Source organism: Nannospalax galili, unplaced genomic scaffold (assembly GCF_000622305.1).
Source record: "Nannospalax galili isolate Female #2095 unplaced genomic scaffold, S.galili_v1.0 scaffold235, whole genome shotgun sequence".
Classification (NCBI taxonomy): Eukaryota; Metazoa; Chordata; class Mammalia; order Rodentia; family Spalacidae; genus Nannospalax; species Nannospalax galili.
This window is the reverse complement of record NW_008338118.1, coordinates 68539-78281: the sequence shown is the minus strand read 5'-3', so window position 1 is coordinate 78281 and position 9743 is coordinate 68539. Positions and strand designations below refer to the sequence as shown.

Genomic DNA, 9743 nt, shown 5'->3' with positions numbered 1-9743 from the left:
CACTTCTGTAAACCTGCTTCACTTACCCAAGCCCAAGTCTGTGCAATAACTCATGATTGATTGGTAAATTTGAAGGTTGCTATGTTCAGATTTTGCTATGTTGCATAAACCTGATTGGCCCACCGGTTCTGCTTTCTGTATTCCCATAAATATTCTGGCAAACTGGTGTTCGAGGCTGCTTCTATTCCCAACATAGACAGCCTGGTTGACCATAATTCAACTTTACCTTGATGCTTTCAATTAAGTGGTGTTGGTGACTTTTATCCGGACTCTGGCATATAACATGGTGGGCTTCGGTCCTGCTGCCAGTGGGCTCTGCCAGGATTTCAAATTTCCTGCCCTTGCTCTACTGGATCAGGTTCCTGCTTTCATGAGGGAACCGATCAACAACATGCATCCTGCCCTGTCCAATCCAAAGGGGGAAAGAGGAGCCCAGCCCTACCTCCTAACCTATGGAATATAAAAGCCCAGCCTCTCCAAGGGGGATGGTTAGATGGTGCCGGAGCTTCGGATCCCATCCCCAGGCGGAGAGTCTGTCCCTATGTGGAGTGCTGCTTATGCTTCAGTATACCTTGGCTGTGTGCCCTGAGAACTCCTCCTTGTGATTCTTTACCTGGCAAAGAAAAGGACCTGAGAACAGACCCTAGGCGGCCATAAGGACCCTGCTTAGTTATCATCAACACATAAGGCAGGAAAAAAAAAAATGACAGGAAGTACTCCAAGTCCTAATGTATACACATGAAAAGTTCAGATTAAAAACTCTAGGATATATGAAGTGGCCTAGGTGTTTTCTGCAATTTGATCTATTCCCACTGTCTTGCTTTCCATCTCCTAAGTAGGGAGAAGGAAAGAACATCCCTCTTTTGGCATCACCTTTGGGGCCAGTGCTTTTTATTTTTTTAAAAAATACTTCAGCCTGCATGTAAGTTTGTTCACCATGTGCTTGCAGTGCTAGTGGAGGCCAGAAGAGTCTGGTCCCCTGGAATTGGAGTTACAGATGGTTGTGAGCCACCGCGTGGATGCTGGGAACCGAATTGAGGTTGTCTTCAAGTACAAGTGCTAAGCCATCTCCCAGCATGCGGGCTAGTGCTTTCTAAGGCACTGCATGCCGTGTCTCCTTGGTGCCAAGACAGCACCTGCCTTGCTGGGCACTGAGCCAGCTGGATGTAGTCAGGGTCGGTAAAGAGACTTTGGAGTCGATTTAGTTTCTACCGGTATGCAGCTGCTCTTGCCTCCTGCGCATCTAGACGGCTCTTGCTGCCAATAAGAAGACTAGCTCCCAGCCCTCCAGTCTAGCAGGGCCTTGAGGAATCCCCAAGGGGGCAGTGAAGCGCCGCTGTGTGTAGCCGGAGAAATGGCGCGGTCCTTGGTCGCCAGCCCTGCCGGATTCTCTGGAGGGAGCGGGCACACCTCTTCACCTTCGAAACCCACGGGCGTCCTGAACGTGAAGCAACTTCTCCGTTCGGCTGTCTCGCCGCCAACTTGGATGCATCGTGGGACAGTAGGTGAATCGGTGCCAGGTAAGCCGAGAAACCAACGTGCTAGAGCGCCTAATCGGGCCGGTATCCCGGCGTCCTCCGGGACAGGCAGGCTGGGCCGCTCTGGCCGGCGCTGAGCGTCTCGATGGTGCGGCCGAGGGGCGGGGCCTCGCTCCGGCTGCGCGTAGGAGATCTGCGCGTGGGTATGGCTGGGCTGCGGCAAGGGCTGGCCGGAAGGGACTGAATGGTCGGCCACTTGGGGGCCAGAGGGAGGCCGGAGGGGTGCGGCGGAGGCTAGAGACTGGGCTTCGGGGTGTTAGTGGGACGGGCGTGCTGCGACGGCAGGCGCGGAGTCGTCTACAGCCCCGCAGCTCCCTCAGCCTCCTCGGCACCTTCCAGATTCGGTAGACGCTCTCTTCCAGGCCGTGTCTTGGCTTTTACCGGAGCCCAGAGCTGGAGCGGGGAGTGTCTCCTCCAGGCAGCCCACTGCGGTCGTTTGGAGGTGCGGGGGAGCGCGCCACAGCCTGCAAATATTAGGCTTACCCCGTTTTCACAGTTGACATTCTAAAAATGATTGCATCACACAAACCGTAGAAAAGCGTGACTTCGGGAATTTGCTGCAATTTGAAAGGTGCAGAAATTTAGAATTGTGTTTTATTCGTAGCGGTCACAGGCACTAGATATTTTATGTACAGAGGGAGAGCCGATGGACTGAAAAGATTTTGTGTTCTTCCCCTTGTGAATGATCTGGACTTGATTTGGCGTCTGCTTTTGGTATTTTAAGCCTTAAGTTTTTTAGAAATTAACTTTTTCAGCAGCTGTAGTTCAATGAAGAGAACTTATTCGTAAAGCAAAATAAAGATAGTTTTGGGGGCGGGGGGTTGTTTTTTGAGACATAGTTCTTAGAATTCCCTGAGCTTAAGTGATCTTTTTGCCACAGCTTCATGAGTGCTCGGACTCCATCCAGGCCTACACCTATCTTTGGTTTGGACTTTTTCCCTTGGCTTTTAGGGCTGGAGGAGGGGTTGAAATAGAAGATGACCCATTGGAAATACTGTTTGAACAGAAATGTTTGATTAGTACTTCATAGCATATAATTAAAATGACCTGAAAATTATATATAAAATTAAGGAAAGGGGGGCTATCATCTTTAATCTTGGAAGGCTTCATTTTGGTACTGTTTGCTTATAGCAAACATAGGTGGATGACATGAGACAGAGTCAGGCCATTTTAGAGAGTGACTTAAGTCACAAAAATTTATGGTATAGGTAATTAATTGGCTGGTAAGGTACACTAGTCATCCCAAGTAATTACTAATATTGAATGGGCATGTTGCTAGGTAGTAGAGTGTTTGCCTACCTTCATGAGACCCTGGGTTCAATCCTTATTGAAATACCAATTAGTAATAAAATTATGATCGCATAAGTATAATTTATAAATAACCAAGGTATTTGTTCATATATTGACACATGAAAAGTCTATGCTAAGATTTCTGTGTCTTTATAGAATATAAATTTAGGCCCCACTTCCCTAAAATACTTTGCAGAGGAAAACTCTTTTGTTAATGATACTAGAATCTACAAAAATCTTCAAGTTACTGGTCATTGGCAGTACTGAAACTTGCTTGCCAAAGCACTGTTTTCTACACATTCATCCAAAACAAAGAAATAATGACTTCCAGATATAAAGACCTGAGCAAAATGAAAGATATCTTCATTACAAACTCATGAATCCTTTCAACAAACCTCAGAATTTATAATACCACAAAGTATGAACCATTATCTATTAGAAAAAAAATTGACAATTTGAATGCACAATGAAGTCAATGTGTTTAAATATTTAGTGCATATAATTTTTACGTTTGTAAGGTGATCCCTTGAACCAGTGATATAAATACCTCTATCCACTTAACTGGATGGGAACTGGGATACAGAAAGCTTAAATTATTAGCTAAATCAGAGAGGAGTAGCAGTGTCGGTGGCAGCAATAATTTCCCCCTTCAGTAAACTGGGAGTAGGAAAGCTATTTAGGAGGACTACTCAGAAGCCTAACACAGAAGCTTTGCTGTGACTTGAACTGTCTGTGTATGTATTTAATCAGACTTTTTTCAGCTCTCATCGTAAAAGGCAGACACAAAAACTGGAAGGTCTGTATTCACCTAGCTGAAAATTTCATGATGGCAGTATAATCCATTGTATTACATTTTCATTCGTGAAACAATTATTATGATCACAATATTTACTTGTGTGTTATTAATCCTACACATATTCTAACAGGCTTGGGTAGCTAGCAAAGTGTCATGAATAAAATTTTAAAAAGCAAAAACAATAGATAACTTCAAATATTTAAATGATGCTCCAAATTTAAAGTGACATGAAAAAGTAAAACTTGCAGTTCACAAATAACTGCATCATAGATTGAGTAGGAACACATACAAATAAAATACAGTAAAGATGTACTTTATAAATGATAATTATCAAACAGTTTGCTTGGTGAAAGAAGAACAAAAATACAAGTGTCCTTGGAAGCAGATCCTTCAACCCCAGTCAAACTTCAGATGCCTGTAAGGCCACACCAACATGTGGACTTGGCTGTGTCTCATCTCAGTAATGAATGGCAGTAATTACAGTACATGGGAGTCCAAACAGATCTCAGCACAAAACATCAGAAAGCTGGATGGAACCATTAGCAATTCTCTCAAGAGAACTACCAAAGAATTCAACAAGTATGATCCCTTTCAAGGGCAAGGTCTCACCACCTAAATGTCTGACCTCTCCCCAATACTTCCAGTACCCTCACCCAGGGGCCAGGCCAGCAAGCACGTGAACCTTTGGGGAATATGCAAATGATAGCAATGCTCTGGTCGCAGGCAGCCAAATGATAAAGGAACACAGTTGTTAAGATTCTGAGCATCAGAATCTTACCTAGAGATGTTAGGTTTTTTGTTTCGTTTTTTTTTTTTTTTTTTTTTTTTTTAAACAAAGTTCTTGCTGTATGACCCTGCTGGCCTAGATCTCATTGTGTAGACTAGGTTAGCTGTAACCGTCTGCCTATGGCTCCCAAGTTCTGAGATTGCAGGCTTGTGTCACCATGCCCGGCATGCACAATATCATATATATGTGTATGTTATTTTGCTTGTACTGACTGCCAGAGTGTTTTCTGTGCACTCAAGAACTCCAACTGATACCAGGGTCTGGAGTAATACTTCATTCTACCAATTAGGAATTTATATCCATTATCCCCCACCTGTACATATACTTTGGCTCAAGATGTATTTACATTACAGTATTCATGTTACTGTGTTTCAAAAGTTTACAAGCATTTACTCTTCCATATGGAATTTAGAAAGCTTATTTCTGACCTTAGAATTGCATTTGATTTATAGATTAATTTGGAGAAAACACCACCAATACTATCTTCATTTGTAATAAAAGGGTGTAGCTTCTACATTGATTAGGGTCCATCAAAAAAGCAGAACAATTCTGTGTGGTAGAAAAAAGATAAGTGATTTATTACAAGGATTTGGAATTGGGAGACCTGGTAGAACAGTTGGTGTGTTCATTGTCTCTGAATCTGTGGTTAAGACCAGTTGCTTCAAATCAGCAAGGCAGGTATTGGATGCAGATTAAAGCAAGGACAGATAGAAACCCTTTGAGACGTAATGGAACTTGCACCAGAATCATTCTAATTACAATTTGATATTGTAGGTGGGCTGTAGGAGAGGCTGACACTCTTGACCCTGGCACTGTATGTGCTGGCCCATTTGGAGAAGCTGAAAAAGGATGTGATGGGAGCTGAAGGACCTGCAAGTTCAGCTGCTTCCCCAGGCCAGCAAGGTGAGCTGACAGATCAGCACCAAGGCATGCATAGTCCACAGAGTGCCCTGTGCCTGTGCCAACTATCAGGCAGTAGAGAATAGGAGCCAGATGTGATGCACACACCTGTAATCCTAGCATTTGAGGTTGAGGCTGAAGGATAAAGACCAGCCTGGGCTACACCACAAGACCTTGTCTCAAAAAAAGGAGTAGAAGGGAATATATATGGCTACTCCTTCACTCTACCTTCTGAATTACATGTAAAGTGTTTCCTGTAGACCTGTAGCCAACACTATCCAAAGCTATATAAGGAAGGAAATCCTGAGACATATAATCCTAACTAGGCTAAGTTGACACACTGCAAAGCCTCCCAAGCCCTAGTCAGTTGTTTTTGTTTTGTGAAGTTTTTAGTGAAGTACAAGACTTCGGGAGGGAAATGCCATCCTCTGGTTTGTCCTTTCCTGTGGGGCGTGTTCAATTAATCTCCCTGGAATGGTTTTTGAAACTTTTTAAGAATTTAATCTCTATTTTATAGTGCATGAGTGGTTTGCTACAAGTAGGTGCACCCATGTTGTACAATGCTCACAGAGGCCAGAAGAGGGCATCAGATCCCTTGGAACTGGAGTTACAGACAGTAGTGAACTGCCATATGGTTCCTGGGAACCAACAGGTCCTCTGCAAGGGTAGCCAGTGCTCTTAACTACTGAGCCATCTCTCCAGCCCCAATGTTTGGAGGTTTTTTTTCCTTGGCTCTGCTTTTGCCACCAGGTGCACTGCTAACTGGCTTCTCCTTGGAAAAGAATATATTCTTTTTCTTGGAGACAATCTTGCTTCCTCTGGATCATTAACCTTTTTTTCCTTTGGTGAAGATACTTTCCTCTCAGGAAGACTTGTTCTACCAGCTATCTCTTCCAGAAGATTGAATTTTTCACTCTACCATAAACCATTAGGTACTTCCTGTTGAGTTTACTACTTGAATTTTGAGTTGCAAATGTTTGGTCTTTCAACTTCATGTCCCTTCTGATTACTTCTGGTGTGTTAAACAATTTTTTAGTATTTCTCTTGAATTATCCACACTTTTCACCTTAAATTACAACAGTTTTTGATTGGTTCACTTGGCCAGGCAACCATTTCACCTGTAAACTAGTTGATTATGCCCCCTCCTAATGTAATGATAATATCTCTCTCTCTCCCTTCCTTCTTCCCCTCCTTCTCTCAACTGTTTTTTCCCTCCCCTCAATGCATTGATTAAAATTGCCAGAACAATGTTAAAATGACTATACTGTTTATAACTTTCTGATGTAATAGTTCTAAATTTTTCACAATTCTGGTTTTTAAACCAAGTGGTTTTAAGTATTTATTGAATATAGGAATTGCATGATATGCATACTTGCTGAAATGCAAATTCCCAGGAACAAGGATTATTTTGCTAAATACCTTTAAGAACTGTATTTAATGATACCTAGTACATAACAAATATTATAATTTTTCCTTGAGTCAGTCAACAAATATTTACATAGTACCTATGTTTATGTAGTTATATAATGATATAATGATGAACAAAGTAGACAAAGGTCTTGCTCTGAAATTATTTTATGGATATACATTCCCATAAAATATATAAACACTTAAAAGATAGGCAAGTCTTTTGGCTTAATGGTGCTACTCTAAATGCACCAATGAACATGAAATTAGATTTATAATTATATTATTTAGAGTATCTCTGCTTGAGATACTCTGAGATACTTTTTCACTACTTGATTTAATTTTTTTTTAACTGCTGCATTGTTCAATAGTTAAACATCCTTTTATCTTCTAAGTGGTGTAACCTTGTGTGGGCATTATTGTAACTATTTTATCCTTTTCAGTCTTAATCTTTTTTGTTTGATTGGTTCTTGTTGTGGTGGAGGGGTGAGTTTTGGTTTTCTTTTTCTTTTTTTTTTTTTGGTCTTTTTGAGACAGACCCTCCCTTGTAGCCCCAGCTGGCCCATAATTCCCTATATAGAATATGCTGGTCTCCAGTAATGATGAGAAACACTGGCTGTAGTCATAAAGCCCAAAACAAAAATGGACTAGAGATTCCCTGAGAAGAGAGAACTCAAACTCAGTGAAAACATTAAAAATGCCACACTGATTAAAGGGGGAAATGCAAATGCGACGTGTATGCACTGAAGAAACCTACAAGAAAAAGAAAAATACTGCAAGACCATTTGAGGATCAGACATCATTGGAGTTCTTTTCAAAGAAGTCAGATTATTCTTTATTCATGTTTGGTTCCCATAATAAGAAGCGGCCAAATAATTTGGTAATAGGTCATATATATGACTATCATGTGTTGGATATGATTGAATTAGGTACTGAGAAATTTTTATCTTTAAAAGATATTAAGAATAATAAATGCCATAAGGGAACAAAACCCTTGTTAATATTTGCTGTGATGACTTTGATGTAACAAGACTATATCAAAGACTGAAAAATCTTCTTACTGATTTCTTCAGAGGCCCCACAGTGTCAAATGTCCAACTGGCTGAGTTAGAGTATGTTTTACAATGCACTGCACTGAATGGGAAGGTTTTCTTTTGAAGCTATAAGTTACTGTTGAAGAAATCTGATTGTAGAACTCCTCGAATTGAATTGGAAGAGATGGGACCTTCATTGGATCTGCTTCTCAGGAAGATGAGAGCATCAGATGAACTTTATAAGTTATCTATGAAAATGCCCAAAGCTCTCAAGCCAAAGAGGAGGAAGAATATCTGCTGGGATACTTTTGGGAATCAACTTTCAGAAAGATTCATATGCAGAAGCAAGACCTAAGCAAACTACAAACCAGGAAAATGAAGGGATTGAAGAAACAACCTACAGAGAATGTAACAGAAGACCAGGAGAAAAAGTCTAAGAGAATTATAAACAATTAGTGAAACAAGTACAATTAGCCAACAAATACAATTATATTGTTGTGTATTACTAAACAGAATTTTCCTATTTCAAAAAAAAAATAATATCTCACAGAGATCTGTCTGCCACTGCCTCTCAAGTGCTGGGATTAAAGGAGTGTGCCACCACACCTGGCTTAATCATTTTGCCTTGGACGTTTTATGTCAGTACTATCAGTGTTGTCTTACTTTGTATTTTCTGGACATCATTCAATGTCTTTATATATTATTAAGGCTATGATCAGAGTATTTTTATTTATTTGTACATGCATGCGTGCGTGCGTGCGTGTGTGTGTGTCTTTGTCTTTGTGTGTGCGTATGCACACATGGACCACAGTATACATGTGGAGATCAAAGGATAATTTTGTAGAGTTGACTCTCTCCCTCTGCCTTCTAGCTGGGTTCTGGGGCTCAAAGTTAGGTGGCCAGGCTTGCATGGCAAGTGCCTTTATACACTGAGCCATCTTGCCAGTCCAAGGTGTTTTCTTATTAAGTATAATACAATAGAAATTTCTTTTTGTCTCGATCTGTGTTTGTCTCCTTATATGAAAATTTAATACATTCACATTAATTTTTCTATTTGATAGACTTGATGGTGATAATGATGATGATGATGATGATTATGATTGGTTGGGGTGGGATGCCCTGGCCTGCGGGGTCTGCAACGAGGTACCTGGATTGGGGAGTGGGGCTGAATTGAGGAGTGGGGATGTGGATGGGACGGGGCAAGAGACAAGAGAAATGGAGACAAGACAGGATTTTGATCAAGTCTCATTTATTGAAACACAAGCATGAGTTTAGAGAATGAAAACAAGGGAGCAAGGAGTGGGTAATCACATCAGTCAGAACACAGAGGTCCTGATGTACTCTAAGGGAGGAATCTACTGATTAACCGAGAACAGAGCTATTCACCTAAACTAAAGCAAGGCCGCAGGCTGCTGGCCCCGGCTGTGGGCCAAGGTTTTGGGCCCAGGCTGCCTGGCAATGTTTTGGGCCAAGGCTGTGGGCAGAATGGAAAGTAGCCAGCTTAGGTCTGTCAGCAGTTTTAAGAAGCGGCTGAGACTCAGTCTACCAACATGCTGAGATGTCTCCCAACATGCCGAGACTCAGGCTCCCAACAGATCCCCCTTTTTTACTTTATAGAGCTTAGGGATCGAAGGTTGTTAGACCCTTAGGGAACTGTGCCTGTCTTAGGTTGGAGTATCTTTTTCCGAGTGCTTACCTGTCATTGGATAACGCAGTAACATTAGACTACCCTCTTGTCTTAGGTTGCAATAAGGGGGGATTTTTTGTGTGTGTGTGTGAAGAACAAGGAATTTAATGACTTTATATACAAAACCTTTGACAATTGAGGTAAAAATAAGGAAACTTTTTTTGTGCTTTATAGTTTTTCGTTTATTTTATTTTTTTAATTAGGAGAAGCATTTCATTACAACAGCATTAACCTATTCAATAACATTTTTCTGAGCTAGGGTACATCTCTTTCAAAATTGGCTGTACATTTTTAGGTTTACAGA

At 41.3% G+C, this 9743-nt stretch overlaps 1 protein-coding gene and 1 pseudogene across 3 annotated transcripts in view; both read left to right on the top strand.

Moving 5' to 3' along the window:
• Positions 1-890: 890 nt before the first annotated feature.
• Tmem267 (transmembrane protein 267) overlaps positions 891-9743 on the top strand; it is a 25308-nt gene continuing 16455 nt past the window's right edge. Inside the window, exons 1-2 of one of the 3 annotated variants that reach the window (XM_008832922.3) lie at positions 891-1520; positions 5186-5314. The gene's annotated coding sequence lies outside the window, so the exon portion shown is untranslated. The other 2 variants (XM_008832923.3, XM_008832921.3) reach the window with 2 other exon arrangements.
• Positions 7318-8208, top strand: LOC103734051 (annotated as a pseudogene).